We start from the raw sequence: 18,305 nt of genomic DNA on the forward strand, positions 1-18,305 counted from the left end.
AGTCCTTGTTTCTCAGGCCCAGAAGTGGTGCTCCCCGCTTGCAGCTGCTCTGTGACTGCCATCAACAACCTTGAATTTGTTCTTGCTGTGTCCCACAGCAATCTGTCCTCCACAAAAACATCATGAATTGCTGATGAGGTTCTTCTTGCAGCTCATATCTAAAGATTGTGTGTCCTGTGCTTGCGATGCTCATGGCAATAGCACAGAGCTGTTCGGTTTCCATGCTTCTGTCAGAGATAGTGGACAATGAGGAGGGCCACCCGGCTTTGTGAGATTTTAAAAAAAGACACAAAAATTATAGATATGGATGATATTATGGAATGGAAAAAGTTGCATGATGGGAACCTCCCCGTCACTCCTGTGTGACTTGTTTCTGCTACACCATGCATTGCTAAAACTTCCCAAAAGACAGCATGCAGGATGTTGGTGAGTTGCATACTGGGATACCTACCCATGGTGCATCACACTGTGGTTTGACACAATCATTCCTGGTGAGTGCATGCAATGCTGATGCAAGGAATTAAGTATGTACGTGCAATAGTGATATACTAACTGCAGTGGCTTTATGCTGATGTCACTTGCATCGGCCAAAGTTTGTAGTGTAGACATTGCTTAAGTAGCACTTTTCAGTTCAGGCAGGTCCACTTCTTTCAGTGGGCTAGATTGTGAGCCTCTTAGTCGCACTGTAAAGCAGTTACTCAGGCCTTGTCCACATTAGAAAGGTTTTGTGGACCTTTCAGCAACCCCTGCTAGTTCCAGGTGCAGCTTATACAAGCATAAAAGTGCTTCTTCTGACATAGTTTACACCATTGCCCCAAGAAACACAAGCTATACTGGCAGAAGTACCTTTATGCTGGTATAAGTGCATCCACATTAGGGCTCATGCTGGCATAATTATGTCATTAAAAATAAATCACACCCCTAACCATCATCGGTATGCTGGGATAAGTTGTACATGTAGACCAGGTCTCACATAAGCATGCAGTGGGACAACTCGGGTGAATAGCTGCTCTGCAATTTGAGTTAGGAGTTCACAATCTGGCCCAATGAGACAATTTGAGGTGTAAGGTCCTACTTGGCACAAGATTAGAACATGGGCCACTGAGTATGGATCTGGCTTTGAAGCTGAGATCCAATGTCATGGCTCAGTCCCATTGTCTTTAAAATGAGAGATGGCTTGAGCTACATTTTTATTTTATCTCAGCCATTTCCCAGAGTCTCATTTTAGTGGGTGAATGGAACTCGTGTGTGTCTAGCTGCTCTTTTTATGAAGCAAACAAGATTTTTGGTACATTTTGTGCTGATGCATGAATTTTCTCTTTTTCTTTTCCAACTTTAACATTCTTGATCAGTGAATTTGTATAAGACAATGCCAAGGAACCACACAGTGAGACTGTTTGTGCAAAATTCCCCATTTAGGTTCCTAAATTTATACAAAATGAGGAGACACATCCAGCCTCACACGACATCTCTTTTCACATTGGAAGCAGTCACAAAAATGCATCTCCAAATAGAATAAGCTCTGAAGTAACTGCCAGGCAGATACTTTCCCCTTATTGAGATATCCACATTTCTTTATGCAATTAAAGTGCATTTTTGTGGGGAAAGACTCCTGAGTTCATTATTCAAGTGATACTATGACTATGAGTCAATTCACCCTCAGCATGCTGAGTCCATGAACTCTCTCAAACATCTTAACAGTTAAGGATGGTCCAAATCAATTTGGTGAACAAGAGGAAATCCATCTATCAAAATACAGGGCATTTGTTTCAACAGCAGCCAGCTGCCTGTGACAGAGATAAGTTGAAATGACCTCTTTAAATTATTCCTGGAAGAGAAGCAGAGGCTATGAAATAATGAGGGGCAAATAATCTGGAAAGAAAGATAAACCTTCCTAAACCTGTGCTCCATTTCTAAAATCAGAATTATTTGAAGATTCTGCAGTTTCCAATTAACACTGCTTATTTTTGTGCACCTCTGTATTTCAAGGTTGTGGCTGGGATCAGCACCTGAAGTGCCAAAATATCTTGAGAATGGTTGGTATTTTAGTACATTCTACTTGATTAGAAACAAGAACCAACACAAATCTTGCCTGGAGATTCCCAACCCAGTTTTTCAGATTTACACTCATGTAATTCCATTGTATGAGAGTTGAACTGGGCTCAAGAATTGTGGCTACATCAGAGAAGTATTGGCAGAGTTTCAAAACTTTTTGATGCTTGTCCCAACCCAACTCTATCATTTTGTGTTTCTTCAAGCATTCATGCAAGTGAAACTTAATGATCATATTAGCCTTCACGGAAAGTGGGTCTCAAAACTCTTTTGTGTTCACCAAAGCAGATTCATTTTGAAATTAAAGCAAATACTAGTGGAATTTTATTGCAGTATTCACCCTCTTTCCAACTGGCTTTATGTCTCTCTCTCTTTTTTTTTTTTTTTTGTAATAGCATCAGCAGCAATGTATCACTTAACGCTAACCTGGATTAATGGTTCAGAATTGATTCAGAGGGAAAGCCACTGAATCATCCATACTACCTACTGCGCCTAGGTTTTCCTTAAAGTTATGCAAGCACTGACTGCACCCAAACCTACCCAAGCTTGATGAGCTCTGACAAGAGTTCTGCCTGAGGTTGCATGGTTGCAGATAAGAGGGAGAGAGGTATTGTAATACTACCCTCGAAATACATTCCTAGAAGGTGAGCAATATTCCTCAAGAATCAATGAACTTCTTGATTTGAGTACAAATGAAACTGATCCCTGATGGAATGTGATAAACCTGACTCCCACTCAGCTTCTTAAACACACACACCATGAGCTGGTACTAACTGCAAGTGAATTTTATGCTCCCGTGTCTTGTCACAATGATGACACTTCAACAAACTGTCTAAATCAAAAAGTGAAAAAGAAACCAAAAATATGAGTTTCCCACTGGGCCTTGGGTAATTTCATAAACTCAATGAACTTGTCCATCTGTCTTTGTTCCTGCTGTTCAGATGCCTGCTATAGATCATCCACCACCATGTTAGAATATATCCTTCCAAACAGTAAACTCAACTTATTTCAGTTATTGAATATAAGTGAAGAAAACATTTCTAAAGAGACAACTTAACAAATAAAAACAAAGTAGGGACAAAAAAGAGTAATGTATGAATGCCCATTAGCACAGTACACTTCCTCCACACTGCCATCACATTGCCTGGGGCTCATTTCGAGTACAATATCTTTAGCGGACAGTGGGGGAAATGTAAGACCAACACTGATTTGACAGTGAGCTAGCTATTTGCTTACTTTTCTTTCCACTCCATCAGCGGAATCTGTTCCAATTCTTCTTTTTGGCTTTACCTCTTTGGCTTTCTAAATCCAGGCTTCCTTCCTCTGTACCTGTAGCGCGGATGCTTGCAGTGTAAGACAGCCATGGGCAGGAGACTGCCCCAGGCTCACAAATGCTGACCAATGATGCACTTCCTAAGTAAGCAGAAGCAATTAATAAAGATGACCTTAACACATGGTTCATGCATTTCTGGCAATTCAGCCATATTCTCTTGCTAGTCTGCACAGTGTAAGAGGCAAGAATAACAAGTATTGATGATCTATGGGGGAAAAGTCTTGCTGAAGCTGAAGGATTAGATGATTTTAGTTCTCCTTAGGGAGAGGAAAACAAGTCAAAAAGTACAAGAAAGCATTCAGATATATTTGTTCAACTTTTTAAATATGTTCACCTGACTACGTTCATGGCCCATTTGTGTTCACTTTCCATGAATATTTTAGCAAATAATGTTTACAAGCAGCAGTGCAACAGTGACTGATAAACATTGGAGAATATTTGCTGAAAAGTTAATTTGTATTTGTAAAGATGAGTACTTAGACTGGACAACTGACTTTAAAGAGATATGTTCACCCAGTGGGAATACGGAAATATACCATATGAGCTGTGTGTCTAATCAAAACAACCTGCATCTCAGATATGGGACACTCACAACAGCCTGTTCATGAATGAGCTGCAGAGAATTGTTTGTAGAAATTCTCTGGCAAATGAAATTGAAATGATGAATAAATTTGAGACAACTGCATGTCCGCTGATGGATGATTCATGAACAGAGGAAACAAGGTGGATTGAACATATTGTTATGAACTATCTACCCAGCGCAAATGCTTTTCCAACATATTCCTCTTTCCTTATCAGTTCTGCAATACCCCTGACTGTAGTATCTGCCCCTGATTTCACTGCTGCTGCTTCAGGTCTTGTGCTTCAAAGCTTGCCTTTATATGTCATTCTACTACCCTCTCTCTTACATTAGTGTAGTTTGCAGTCACTCCATTCCAGTCCACTCCATTGCTGTCACTGCATTTACACTGGTGTGAGTAAGAGCAGGATCAGGCTTCCTGTAATCAAAATCTGATCTTCTTATTATACAGAAGAGATTAAGATTAACCCTGCGGAGCCGACACAGCTGAGAGTGTGAGATGGATTCTGTTTCTTCTTGTCCCTCATCAACTAAAATGTTTACTTAACTTCAAGCAGTTACACCTGTGCAAATCATTGAAGGCCATGGAGTCACTGAGGGTAGAATTTTTTATTACTAGTACGGATCTGAAAGAAAGAAAGAAAGAAAGAAAGAAAGAAAGAAAGAAAGAAAGAAAGAAAGAAAGAAAGAAAGAAAGAAACCAGCCTAGCTCTCACATCCCAAATTGAGTTTGCAGATCTGGTAGCTGCGGGGGGAGATATCTTTTTACTTTTTAATCTGAGCACACAGATTTGGAAGTCAGTGAGACACCATAGACACAGAGCCCCACATTGTCACATTTGACTTTGTGGCATAGAAACACATTTTAGAGACAAGAGAAACTTGGTATGAAACTTGATTTATCCCAGATATTCATTTCCCATTTTTATACCTTCTCTGTTCTTTTCTCCCCCATTGTGGAAGCTTGGGGCTCACAATCACTCTGCATCCCTTTCTGTTTCTACTTCTACCTCCAAAACCAAGGAGGATCTAGGCTCTTCAAATTCCAAAAGAGAATCAAACCAAAAAAACCTACCTTTGTTCTCTTATTTTGCAATAGCTGGTAGAGCTGCAGAAACAGAACACTCAGCTACTTCAGAGATGGAACTCTTCAGATCATGTCTGAATGATGCTCTATCTAACCCAGGAGCAAGCACTGGCCTGCTCAAGAGATAGCTGCATCTAGTTGCCTTTGAACATGATGACAGGCCAAGTCAAACACAGGGACTTTTAGGGGACCCATAAAGACAGAAATGGGGCATCCATGGCAAGGCATCCATCCAAAAGATAAAAGGAAAGGTAGGGTGAACATTGCCATCTGTACCAATTCATACAGCTCTATGCCCTTTTCTCTGCCCATCACTCCCTCTCCAGAAACACCAACAATTCATCACAAATGCTTTTATTTTTTAATTTACATAAATTAATTCAGGTAGGATTTCAATTGACACTTATATATCTACTTCATCACCAGCACAGTAGTCCGAGATGAAATATAAAATCAGGAATATTGAAAAACTGAAAACTTTTCACACATGTGTAGTTCTATCAGGCTAAGAAAAACCAGTGGTTTCTTTTTACAAAGATCCAAAATGGTCTGTTTGTCTTGTCTGAGTGTGTGGACCAGTATAAAATTGTTTTTCCTGTTTATAAATGATATTTGATCATTCTTTAAAATCAAACCCAGAGAAGCATTTCATCATGCTTTAATTTATGCACATATATTATACAAATTATTACTTTAGACAACTCTTTCATTAATCTAAATTTTACTGTGCCCAATACAAGTGATGCGTTCCCTATTTGAAAATTAGAAGTGCATACCTTTATAGCACCACTCAGTCTCCATCTATTTTTTGGTTAATGCAGAAACAGAGCCAACGTTCAACCAGTTTAAATATGGCACATACATCTAATCTCTCTATGTTCATTATTTCCCTGCTTCCCCATATGTCCCAGCCAATGTTTTGAGAACTTAGCCCAATTAAAATATTTTTTTTTCGGATGAGACAACATGTCCAGTAGGAACTGTATATTAATTTATATTTGTGGTCGGTATGCTATCTAAAATCATGTATATCTATGTGTACATTTTGTCTGGCTCTCTTCTCACTTTACAGTACTTTTATACCTATGATACACCATTGAAGTGAGCTGTAACTCACGGAAGCTTATGCTCAAATAAATTGGTTAGTCTCTAAGGTGCCACAAGTACTCCTTTTCTTTTTGGACTTATTAGAGTTACTCCTGATTTAAAGTAATGCAGTGAGAAGAGAATCAGGCTCATATTTTTTAAAATTAGCTGATAGAGTTTTCTGATCCCTTTGGGATCTATTTGGACAAAAGGTAGCTTAGTACAGTAAATGCACAATCATATATCATTTTTTGGAGGAAGCATTGTAATGATGTCCCACGGGGAAAGTTCTTATTAATTACAAGTTCTTTGTGGTTAAGATTTATTAAAGCTCTGAGTTTATTGCCAGTTGAAGGCAGTTCTTCACCATATGTAATTTGTGAAATACAAGTCTACACAAGCATTCCCCAAATATGTACACTTCAATCCATTAAGAGAGTTTTAAAATTTTAGCAGAATGAGATTTTCCTAAGTTGAAGCCAGAAACCAGCTTCTTAATCACTATTTCTGTAGCAACCTGGGCATTACAAGTAAATAGGAAAGGCATAAAGTAAGCCATAAAAGCAACGATACTGATCAAATTAATTAGTTATGTTTTGGTCAGTTACCTACTCAACTTTCTCTCATGTTTGGAAATGCAATCTGCGTATTCTATCTGGACACAGGAAATAGCAGCCCTTCTTATGAGTCAAACAAGGAAAATGACATATAAACAAACTAGTGTTCTACAGAAACGAGAGGAACTATTAAAACTTTTCAGGGGACAGTGGTAATAATGGTTCAGATCACCATAGCCCCATCCTTGTAACATTCTGATGCAATGGGAGGAAAGAGACACTTGCTTTCTGTAATTTTCATAGCTCCTCATGGGGCAGAAGGTTTCTGTGGGGGTGATGGGGTAATATTTCACCATTAACACATTCATAGGTACCATTAATTCTAGACAACTCCTGATTAATTGAGAAGACACTCAAAATGCTGGCAGACGGCACATACAGCTTCAGGCATGACTTTGGAATTAATATCTTCAAGGGTGGAGGAAGGTAAAAAAACACTTCTATAATCGCATCATTCACTGGTCTGGAGTTATATAGTACTATATGCTACTGCGTAGCGGACAGTTCAGTGCATTGTTTGCTCGCACCCCAGGAAAAATCCAAAATAAAGTACAGACCATGTACTGAATGATTCCTTGCACAGCAGGTATTATTTTGATCAGAGGTTAGATTTATGGCTCCACAGATACACTGCAGCTCCAGTGCTGATGGCAGGCAGTTTGGGTTTGTTCCAAAGGAGCCAGAGGGTTCCAGATTGATTTCTTTAGACTTGTCCTTTTTCATATACTTTGCACTTAATGTCCAGCTTGTTTTTCTCTCCTCTCATTTGCACTTCATAGTAAGACCTTTGTAATAAGAGTTAACAATGGTGTGTATTCCAGCCAGCTATAGGACACTTCTTTCAGCTCTCCTCTCCTCACTACATAAAGAAGTATGACAATGCAAAGCTTCACCTTGGGCCCCAATAGTGGTTATTGATAAGAATTCAGCGCCGGATATTACTGTTACACTTGTTTTATGCCAGGGACACTACATTGACTTCTGTAGAAGAGCCTCAGTATTTACTAACATTAATCTTGCTGTGGTATCTGAGATGCTGTGGTACAAGGAACTACTGAATGTGGTGTATTGCACAAAGCACAGGTTTGAGTTCACTGCCTTCTACATTTTATATCCAGATGAGCATATCTCCCATTCTAGGATCAACAGCTCTTCACTTAAAGCAAGACAACGAAGTTTTGTTCATGTTATTGTCCTGCTTGAGGATGTCAGCCAAAATCCAGTTCCTCATCTACATTATGTCTGAGTTTAAAGAGAAAAGTCTCACGTAGTCTCATAATTTTTTGTAACTTTAATTCTACTGTATATCAATTATGACTTATTGCTGTATTATAGTTAATTTGTCACACTCACCATACATACCAAATTCATCGATTCAGTTTGGGTTGTTCCCATGAATATAACACTGTTTTACACCGAAAAGATTTTTTTGGGGGGGGGGTCAGGGACTAGAATTCTGAAGTGGTTTAAACAGCACGATTAACATTTCATTTATAGTGAAATGATTCCTGCATGCATGAAAACCAATTGCTTTGACTCTTTTAATGACCGGACAGCTTTTCTCTATAACAGATGTACTTTAAAAAAAAACACTTTTAAAATTTTATTACAGGATGATGAAATAAATAAAAATGTAATACTTAAGGGTTTTCAAACACAGCATTTAATAAGAGCATAGCAACACCTCTGACACGTGCATCCCTGACAGCACTTCTCTTAAGTGTACTTCACTATTGTTTAGACAAGGTCACTTAATACAGTACCTGCTTAATGCTGTACAGTAGGTTAAAGGCTTGAAACTATTAGACTACATGGAGAGCTCAGCTATGAGGGTTCTGAGACTTTTCCTGACCTCGTAGTGATCTAATATTTGTAATTAGTACCCACACTTGACAATCACAGGAATATTATTACCCTTGAAATTTGGCCCATTTTAGGGTAACTTATGGTAGCATGGGATATTGTTATGAACTATTGACCCAGCTCAAATGCTGTTCCGACATATTCTATGTTAACTGTTTGGTCAACATAAAAGTGCTGAAAAGATGTAGAAAACATTGCCATTAAAACAGGTTGTTGTTTTTGTTTTGCTCGCAAACCTGCTGCTTTGAACTGGCGAGAACAGAATAGACTTCCATTAAATCAGAAGGAGATTATTTTGTACACAAATCTGATTCAAATATTTTATGTCAGGCTTCCTCCAGTGGCTGAGTGCTTTCTCACTCCAAAAATGCATAAACCTCAGACTCAAGCATGAGAAACAGCCTATAAAAAATAATTTTCTTTCAGTTTTCTGCAGACAAATTATTTTTTTGTCCTTCATTGAGATACTCTGATGTTTGTGGTAGATTACAGTGATGCTGCAAGATTCAGAAAAAATCACTTGGAGGTGAAAGGAGAGCAGCACATAGCAAATCTTCTATGTACCAGAGGCTCGCTCCTGCCTCTCTTGAGTCCTCAAGACTTCCTCTGTAGTTAATAGGAGTTGTAATACTAACTAATGTAGGAGGCAGCCCAGAATATATACTGCGTATAAATTGTGCATGTTTGATAAGATGAATATTGTACAGCAAAAATATTTCCATGGAATAGATTGGGGTAAAAGATTAAGATCAAATCTGGAATCTTTCACCCTTCTCCATTTCTTCCCCATATAAACCTCAGTGCACTGCTCTCTGAAATATAGGTGGGGGGGGTTTTAACCTGCATTGTTACAAACTGTCTCAGATTTTAGCCCCTAGATCGTCCTTGACACTTTCTACATCATACTGCACTGCAGATTACAGAATGTATTCATTTTCCTAGGAGCTGCATGGAGCATTCACCTGCGACCACTAAATTCTTTCCAAATATTTTCCATACACATTTGCAATATACACCCACAGGCACATATGTTTCTTGGTGACCCTACAAAATTATAGAGAAAGGAATATTTTTTTTAAGATGGGAAGTCCGCTTTTCTTCATACTAAGAAAGATACATATGCTGATCTAGCTGTACCTTTAGAAAAATAATGGCGGTGTCCCAAATACATTAAACCTATATTTATAGAAAAACCCAAGAGATTCAGAAAAGTCCAGATATCTCTGAACAAGGATATATTTGATCTATATGTAATGAGAGTATTTGCCAACCTTCACACCACCAGCTTGTGTTGATGGGCAGGCAGTTTAGACTTTGAGCTGGCCCTGGAGGAATTTAGCTTAACTAAATGATTCCCCTTGCTTCAGAGAGGAACAGCCACTTCTATGTCACATGATCTCTGTGGCATTCTTGCACTGCTGTCAGCCATTTCAATATTTCAGTCTATCAGAAAGGCAAAGTCACATCTAAAGTATGTAAGGCAGGGGGAAAGTGTCAAACTTTTCAAAATAGCTAAAAATGAACAACTTGTAAACCGACAAGTACGGGAGACCACAATTATACAGGAGCCACCTGACTATTATGAATGCTGCTCAGCAGCAGCATGACCATATGGTATCACTTATACAAGTACTGAGAGCATGACAAGGAATCAAATATCCATCCTATGCTCGGGTCTGGGCACCCTCCATGCTCGAAGAGAGCTGAGTTTTCATTGGCGTACCTGCTGATTCTGTCATTTCAGATGGAGGGCAAGTCTACACTATAGTGCTACATCGGCACCAATGCAGCTGTGCCGCTGGAGCGCATCTGGTGAAGACGTGCTTTGCTGACTGGAGAACGCTCTCCTGTCAGCATAATTACTCCACCTCAGCGAGAAGTGTAAGTTATGTTGGCGGGAGACGTCTCCTGCTGACACAGCGCTGGTGTGGACAACGCAAAACATGGGTCGCCGGGGGCGAGGGGGTCACACCCCTCTGCAAAGCAAGTTAGATCGACCTAAGTGAAAGTGTGGACCTGACCTGAGAAAGGGGAAGTTTGAGAAAAGGGGTAAGAACCAGAATTGTAACAACTAGCTCCCCAGCCTCCAGCAATCACTTAATTTCCAAGGTCACTTTCACTTTTTGCAAAACTCTCATAATAATTACAACGAGGAGTCCAGTGGCACCTTAAAGGCTAACAGATTTATTTAGGCATAAGCTTTTGTGGGTAAAAAACCCCACTTCTTCAGATGCAGGCGTAAATATACTGACACTTGAAGAGAAGGGAGTTACCTCACAAGTGCAGAACCGCTGTTGACAGGGCCAGTTCAGTGAGGGTGGATGTGGTCCACTCCCAATAATTGATGAGGAGGTGTCAATACCAAGAGAGGGAACATTGCTCTTGTAGTGAGCCAGCCACTCCCCGTCCCTATTCAAGCCCAAATTATTGGTGTTAAATTTGCAAATGAATTGTAGCTCTGCGGTTTCTCTTTGAAGTCTGTTTTTGAAGTTTTTTTTGTTGAAGTATGGCTACTTTTAAATCTCTTATCGATTTAAGGGAGTTTGAAGTGTTCTCCTACTGGCTTTTGTATGTTACCATTCCTGATGTCTGATTTGTGTCCATTTATTCTTTTACATAGAGACCGTCCGGTTTGGCCAGTGTACATGGCAGAGGGGCATTGCTGGCACATGATGGCATATATCACATTAGTAAATGTGCAGATGGTGTGGCTCATGTGATTGGATCCTCTGATGGTGTCACTAGAGTAGATGTGGGCACAGAGTAAGCAACAGGGTTTGTTACAGGGATTGGTTCCTGGATTAGTGTTTCTGTGGTGTGGTGCGTAGTTGGTGGTAAGTATTTGCTTCAGGTTTGGGGGCTGTCTGTAAGTGAGGACTGGCCTGCCTCCCAAGGTCTTATTTATTAGTAGTATTACACTAGCAACTTGAGGATGCAGTTCATACCAGGATCCCATTATATGAAGCAATGTACATACACGTACATGAAACAAGCTTTCGAGCTTACACAGTGCTCTTCCTCAGGTCTTGGGATGGTGCTCAGAGTGTCGCAGCTAAATACAAGGATGGAAGAGATAAGGAGCTAACACATGTTGGAAGAGACCATTCAAGGTGAAGGGAGCACTTAACACCTCTAAAGTCATAGGACAAAGGAGGTTTAGTGGGTTACAGATTGTTGTAATGAGCCATAAATCCAGTGTATTGATCCAGTCCATGATTTTTGGGTGACTCGCAGAGTAATGAATGTAAGTTCCCAGGCTCATCTTTTGAAGGTGCTGTGTCCTTTCACCCATATTGTCATTATCGGAGCATTTAGATCCACTAATCTTCCTTTGTCCTATGACTGTAAAGGTGTTAACTGTGCACTTCAAATTGACTAGTCTCGTGCAACATGTGTTAACTCTTTATCTGTTCTGCCTTGTATTTAGCTGTGACACACTGAGTACCTTTCCCAGACCTCAAGAAGAACTCTGTGCAGCTCAAAAGCTCGTTCCATTCACTAACAGAAATTGATTCAATAAAACGCATTACCTCACCCACCTTGTCTCTCTAAGGGCTTGTCTACACTGGCAATTTACAGCGCTGCGACTTTCTTGCTCAGGGGTGTGAAAAAACACCCCCTGCCCTCCGAGCGCAACAAGTTTCAGCCCTGCAACGCACCAGTGCAGACAATGCACCGGCCCCTCGTGGAGATGGGTTTTTTTAGAGCGCTGGGAGAGCGCTTTGCTGCGACCACACAAGCCACGTTAAAGCACTGCCGTGGCAGTGCTTTAGGATTGCCAGTGTAGACTAGTCCATTGGCTATGTCTACACCATGGACCTGACAGCAGCACACCGCTGCAGCCGCAGCTCTGTAAGGTCTCCCGTGTAGTCACTCTATGCCAGCGGGAAGAACTCTCCCACCAGCGTAATTAAACCACCCCAATGAGCGGCGGTAGCTATGTCGCATGGAGATCTCCCACCAACATAGCGCTGCCCACACCAGCATTTTTGTCAGTGAAACTTATGTCAGTTAGGGCTGTGCTAGTGTAGACATAGCCTAATACCCTAGGACAAACACAGCGGCAACAACACCAGAAACATTTTTCTATAGAAACTATCAGCATTGAAGTCCACTGCACAGACCGTAGCTGACTTAAACTAAATATCTGTATCATCTTACACTTACATCATTGGAAACAGTTATTGCTCAAAGAATTTATCAATAACCATTTTTCCCTTATCTTGAGTAGTAGAATTGAACTTGATGTAGGTGGCTCAGTCAACTTTTAAAAGTAAATAGTATCTTCCATTTTTGACTGGAAATTACTACTACTATCAGATGACTTTTTGGTTATAGAATGAGTTGGTGGTTTCATTAGGTATTACCCTAATATTGCCCCCTTACTACCAGTCTCATGAGGGCTGGCCTACACTGGGAACTTACATCAGCATAGCTACATCTCCGAGGGGCCATAGCTGCAGTGTTTTCAGTATAGACATACCTTCAGTCAAGAGACCATGAACTGAATGGCCACGAAGAATGAACTAAGTTCTGATCCTCAGGGTGGTATATTGAGGTCACTATTACAGTTCATGGATGAGCTGACATTATAAAGCTTGTTTTCTTGCTGCCATTCCAAACCAGTTCAGTGGATATATTAAGATCTTTAAAGTTCTCATACATTTTCCAGGTGGGTTTTTTTTTTTGGTTGTTTTTGGTTTTTTTTGAGTTAATGCAATATCATTATATTATTAAATCTACTTTCTCCTTGAATAGTGCAAAGACTTTTGCTAATAAGGACAGATGAATATTCATTGTCAGAAATGTTTCCCATTAATATTTTTTCACATAGGTTAATAAAATACATTCGAGGTTTGGGAAATAAGTATATGCTTTATTATTCTTTCATATTTGGCAGTTGGTGAAATTAGAGTTGTAAAATGTTAATTAAATTTAACATTTGTTATTAATCAACTTCATTGGGACTTTGGCTTTAGAAAGAATGACAAAGGATAAGGCTTTGCTAAAATAAACTAGACCTAGCCATCACCCTTCCTAAGTAGTAACCCACAGAAGGTGAAAAAATTTCCACATATGCTTCTCTCCAGTGGGAGGGTTTGCAGCCTGATGGAATACAGAGGTTGCATTTCTTTAAGCTCTCCTCATGTTGACCCTGACTTTAACTGGCATCTCCACAGCCCCTCTTCAGTTCTCACACAATAACAAAATGTTCAAGCCAAGTTTGTGTGCTATTTCTGTTTGCAGAAGGCCAGAAGCCAATTTCATTTTCTTGGGAGTCTTCACCAAGCCTCAAAAGCCATTCCAACTTAAATTGTCTTAATTAAAGGGATTAGAGGGAAAAAGGAGAATCCTACAATGAAATAAAAACTAAACAGCAAGAACACTGAGAGGAGCTGATTGAATCCCAACTCCTCTCTCCCCAAAATAAATCTCAAAACAAACAAAACCCCATATAACACTTTAACACTTTGTGCATATAAAATGCTGTTCAGTTTGGCCATGTTTATACTTCACAATTCATGATTTTTTGCATGGATTGTATTTTGTTCACACAAATATTTGGGAAAATATTTTTCATACAAATACCCACACTAACATGCAAACAAGTACAATCATGCATGACCAAAACTATTCATTAATATTTCACTATTTGCCACTTATTTCTTATTTGAATTTTTATACTTTCAGTTAGCTAATAAGAGAGCAGTAACATAACTTGGGTAGCCAATCACACCACAAAACAATGAGAAGTGAAAATATCCCAGAGAACGAAATTTATTTGCATACTATTCAGATACCTTCACATTTGCTGCTACTAAATTGGGATTTTAAACAGGTATTCCTCCCACCCTCCTTTTAAAAAAGCTTCATAGCTCAACTTTAGATAACTTACAAAACACAGAAACAACCTTATAGGTTCAAGAACTCATTAACACATAAGCATTCATTGAAACCACCTGGACAGCATTAAAATTTAGGATAAATAAAGTAAAGTTTTATTAGCAGTGGGAGTTGCAGAAAATAATTATAATAGGGACCTACAAAATGCAATTTTATTACTGAAAATTTAATCAAGCTCAAATCTGGACTAATTCCCCATAGCACCTGTGGATCACCAAGGTGGGGCTTTCATTAAAGGGGTCACACTCCAATTATTTTTCTTTGTTTTCTAGGATAGAGTCTCTGCAGGTAGGCATGCTTTACACAGTCAAAGGCAAAATACAGTATCCAAACTTGTGAGTTTGTGTAACCTACTGATCAATGTGTTTTCCGTATTCATAGAATCATAGAGTCATAGAATATCAGGGTTGGAAGGGACCTCAGGAGGTCATCTAGTCCAACCCCCTGCTCAAAGCAGGACCAATCCCCAACTAAATCATCCCAGCCAGGGCTTTGTCAAGCCTGACCTTAAAAATATCTAAGGAAGGAGATTCCACCACCTCCCAAGGTAACGCATTCCAGTGTTTCACCACCCTCCTAGTGAAAAAGTTTTCCTTAATATCTAACCTAAACTTCCCCCACTGCAACTTGAGACCATTACTCCTTGTTCTGTCATCAGCTACCACTGAGAACAGTCTAGATCCATTCTCTTTGGAACCCCCTTTCAGGTAGTTGAAAGCAGCTATCAAATCCCCCCTCATTCTTCTCTTTCGCAGACTAAACAATCCCAGTTCCCTCAGCCTCTCCTCATAAGTCATGTGTTCCATACCCCCAATCATTTTTGTTGCCCTCCCCTGGACTCTTTCCAATTTTTCCACATCCTTCTTGTAGTGTGGGGCCCAAAACTGGACACAGTACTCCAGATGAGGCCTCACCAATGTCGAATAGAGGGGAACAATCACGTCCCTCGATCTGCTGGCAATGCCCCTACATATACATCCCAAAATGCTATTGGCCTTCTTGGCAACAAGGGCACACTGCTGACTCATATCCAGCTTCTCGTCCACTGTAACCCCTAGGTCCTTTTCTGCCGAACTGCTGCCCAGCCATTCGGTCCCTAGTCTGTCGCGGTGCATGGGATTCTTCCATCCTGAGTGCAAGACTCTGCACTTGTCCTTGTTGAATCTCATCGGATTTCTTTTGGCCCAATCCTCTAATTTGTCTAGGGCCCTCTGTATCCTATCCCTACCCTCCAGCGTATCTACCTCTCCTCCCAGTTTAGTGTCATCTGCAAACTTGCTGAGGGTGCAATCCACACCATCCTCCAGATCATTTATGAAGATACTGAACAAAACCGGCCCGAGGACCAACCCTTGGGGCACTCCACTTGATACCGGCTGCCAACTAGACATGGAGCCATTGATCACTGCCCGTTGAGCCTGACAATCTAGCCAACTTTCTATCCACCTTATAGTCCATTCATCCAGCCCATACTTCTTTAACTTGCTGGCAAGAATACTGTGGGAGACCGTGTCAAAAGCTTTGCTAAAGTCAAGGAACAACACATCCACCGCTTTCCCCTCATCCACAGAGCCAGTTATCTCATCATAGAAGGCAATTAGATTAGTCAGGCACGACTTGCCCTTGGTGAATCCATGCTGACTGTTCCTGATGCTGAATCCATGCTGACTTCTCCTCTAAGTGCTTCAGAATTGATTCCTTGAGGACCTGCTCCATGATTTTTCCGGGGACTGAGGTGAGGCTGACTGGCCTGTAGTTCCCAGGATCCTCCTTCTTCCCTTTTTTAAAGATGGGCACTACATTAGCCTTTTTCCAGTCATCCGGGACTTCCCCGGATCGCCATGCATTTTCAAAGATAATGGCCAGTGGCTCTGCAATCACATCCGCCAACTCCTTTAGCACTCTCGGATGCAGTGCATCCGGCCCCATGGACTTGTGCTCGTCCACATTTTCTAAATAGTCCCAAACCACTTCTTTCTCCACAGAGGGCTGGTCACCTCTTCCCCATGCTGTGCTGCTCACTGCAGTAGTCTGGGAGCTGACCTTGTTCGTGAAGACAGAGGCAAAAAAAGCATTGAGTACATTAACTTTTTCCACATCCTCTGTCACTAGGTTGCCTCCCTCATTCAGTAAGGGGCCCACACTTTCCTTGACTTTCTTCTTGTTGCTAACATACCTGAAGAAACCCTTCTTGTTACTCTTAACATCTCTTGCTAGCTGCAACTCCAGGTGTGATTTGGCCTTCCTGATTTCACTCCTGCATGCCCGAGCAATATTTTTATACTCTTCCCTGGTCATTTGTCCAATCTTCCACTTCTTGTAAGCTTCTTTTTTGTGTTTAAGATCAGCAAGGATTTCACTGTTAAGCCAAGCTGGTCGCCTGCCATAATTACTATTCTTTCAACACATCGGGATGGTTTGTCCCTGTAACCTCAATAGGATTCTTTAAAATAGAGCCAGCTCTCCTGGGCTCCTTTCCGATCAGCGGCACTGCTATGGGTACCCGCATGGCCCCACAGTATGCCAACATTTTTGTGGCTGATTTAGAACAACGCTTCCTCAGCTCTCGTCCCCTAAAGCCCCTACTCTACTTGCGCTATATTGATGACATCTTCATCATCTGGACCCATGGAAAAGAAGCCCTTGAGGAATTCCACCATGATTTCAACAATTTCCATCCCACCACCAACCTCAGCCTGGTCCAGTCCACACAAGAGATCCACTTCCTGGACACTACAGTGCTCATAAACAATGGTCACATAAACACCACCCTATACCGGAAACCTACTGACCGCTATTCCTACCTGCATGCCTCCAGCTTTCACCCTGACCACACCACACGATCCATCGTCTACAGCCAAGCTCTGCGATACAACCGCATTTGCTCCAACCCCTCAGACAGAGACAAACACCTACAAGATCTCTGTCAAGCTTTCTTACAACTACAATACCCACCTGCGGAAGTAAAGAAACAGATTGATAGAGCCAGAAGAGTTCCCAGAAGTTACCTACTACAGGACAGGCCTAACAAAGAAAATAACAGAACGCCACTAGCCGTCACCTTCAGCCCCCAACTAAAACCCCTCCAACGCATTATTAAGGATCTACAACCTATCCTAAAGGATGACCCAACACTCTCACAAATCTTGGGAGACAGGCCAGTCCTTGCCTACAGACAGCCCCGCAACCTGAAGCAAATACTCACCAACAACCACATACCACACAACAGAACCACTAACCCAGGAACTTATCCTTGCAACAAAGCCCATTGCCAATTGTGCCCACATATCTATTCAGGGGACACCATCACAGGGCCTAATAACATCAGCCACACTATCAGAGGCTCGTTCACCTGCACATCCACCAATGTGATTTATGCCATCATGTGCGAGCAATGCCCCTCTGCCATGTACATTGGTCAAACTGGACAGTCTCTATGTAAAAGAATAAATGGACACAAATCAGATGTCAAGAATTATAACATTCATAAACCAGTCGGAGAACACTTCAATCTCTCTGGTCACGCAATCACAGACATGAAGGTCGCTATCTTAAAACAAAAAAACTTCAAATCCAGACTCCAGTGAGAAACTGCTGAATTGGAATTCATTTGCAAATTGGATACTATTAATTTAGCCTTAAATAGAGACTGGGAGTGGCTAAGTCATTATGCAAGGTAGCCTATTTCCTCTTGTTTTTTCCTACCCCCCCCCCCAGATGTTCTGGTTTAACTTGGATTTAAACTTGGAGAGTGGTCAGTTTGGATGAGCTATTACCAGCAGG

Source organism: Eretmochelys imbricata, chromosome 9, assembly GCF_965152235.1.
Source record: "Eretmochelys imbricata isolate rEreImb1 chromosome 9, rEreImb1.hap1, whole genome shotgun sequence".
Taxonomy (NCBI): domain Eukaryota; kingdom Metazoa; phylum Chordata; order Testudines; family Cheloniidae; genus Eretmochelys; species Eretmochelys imbricata.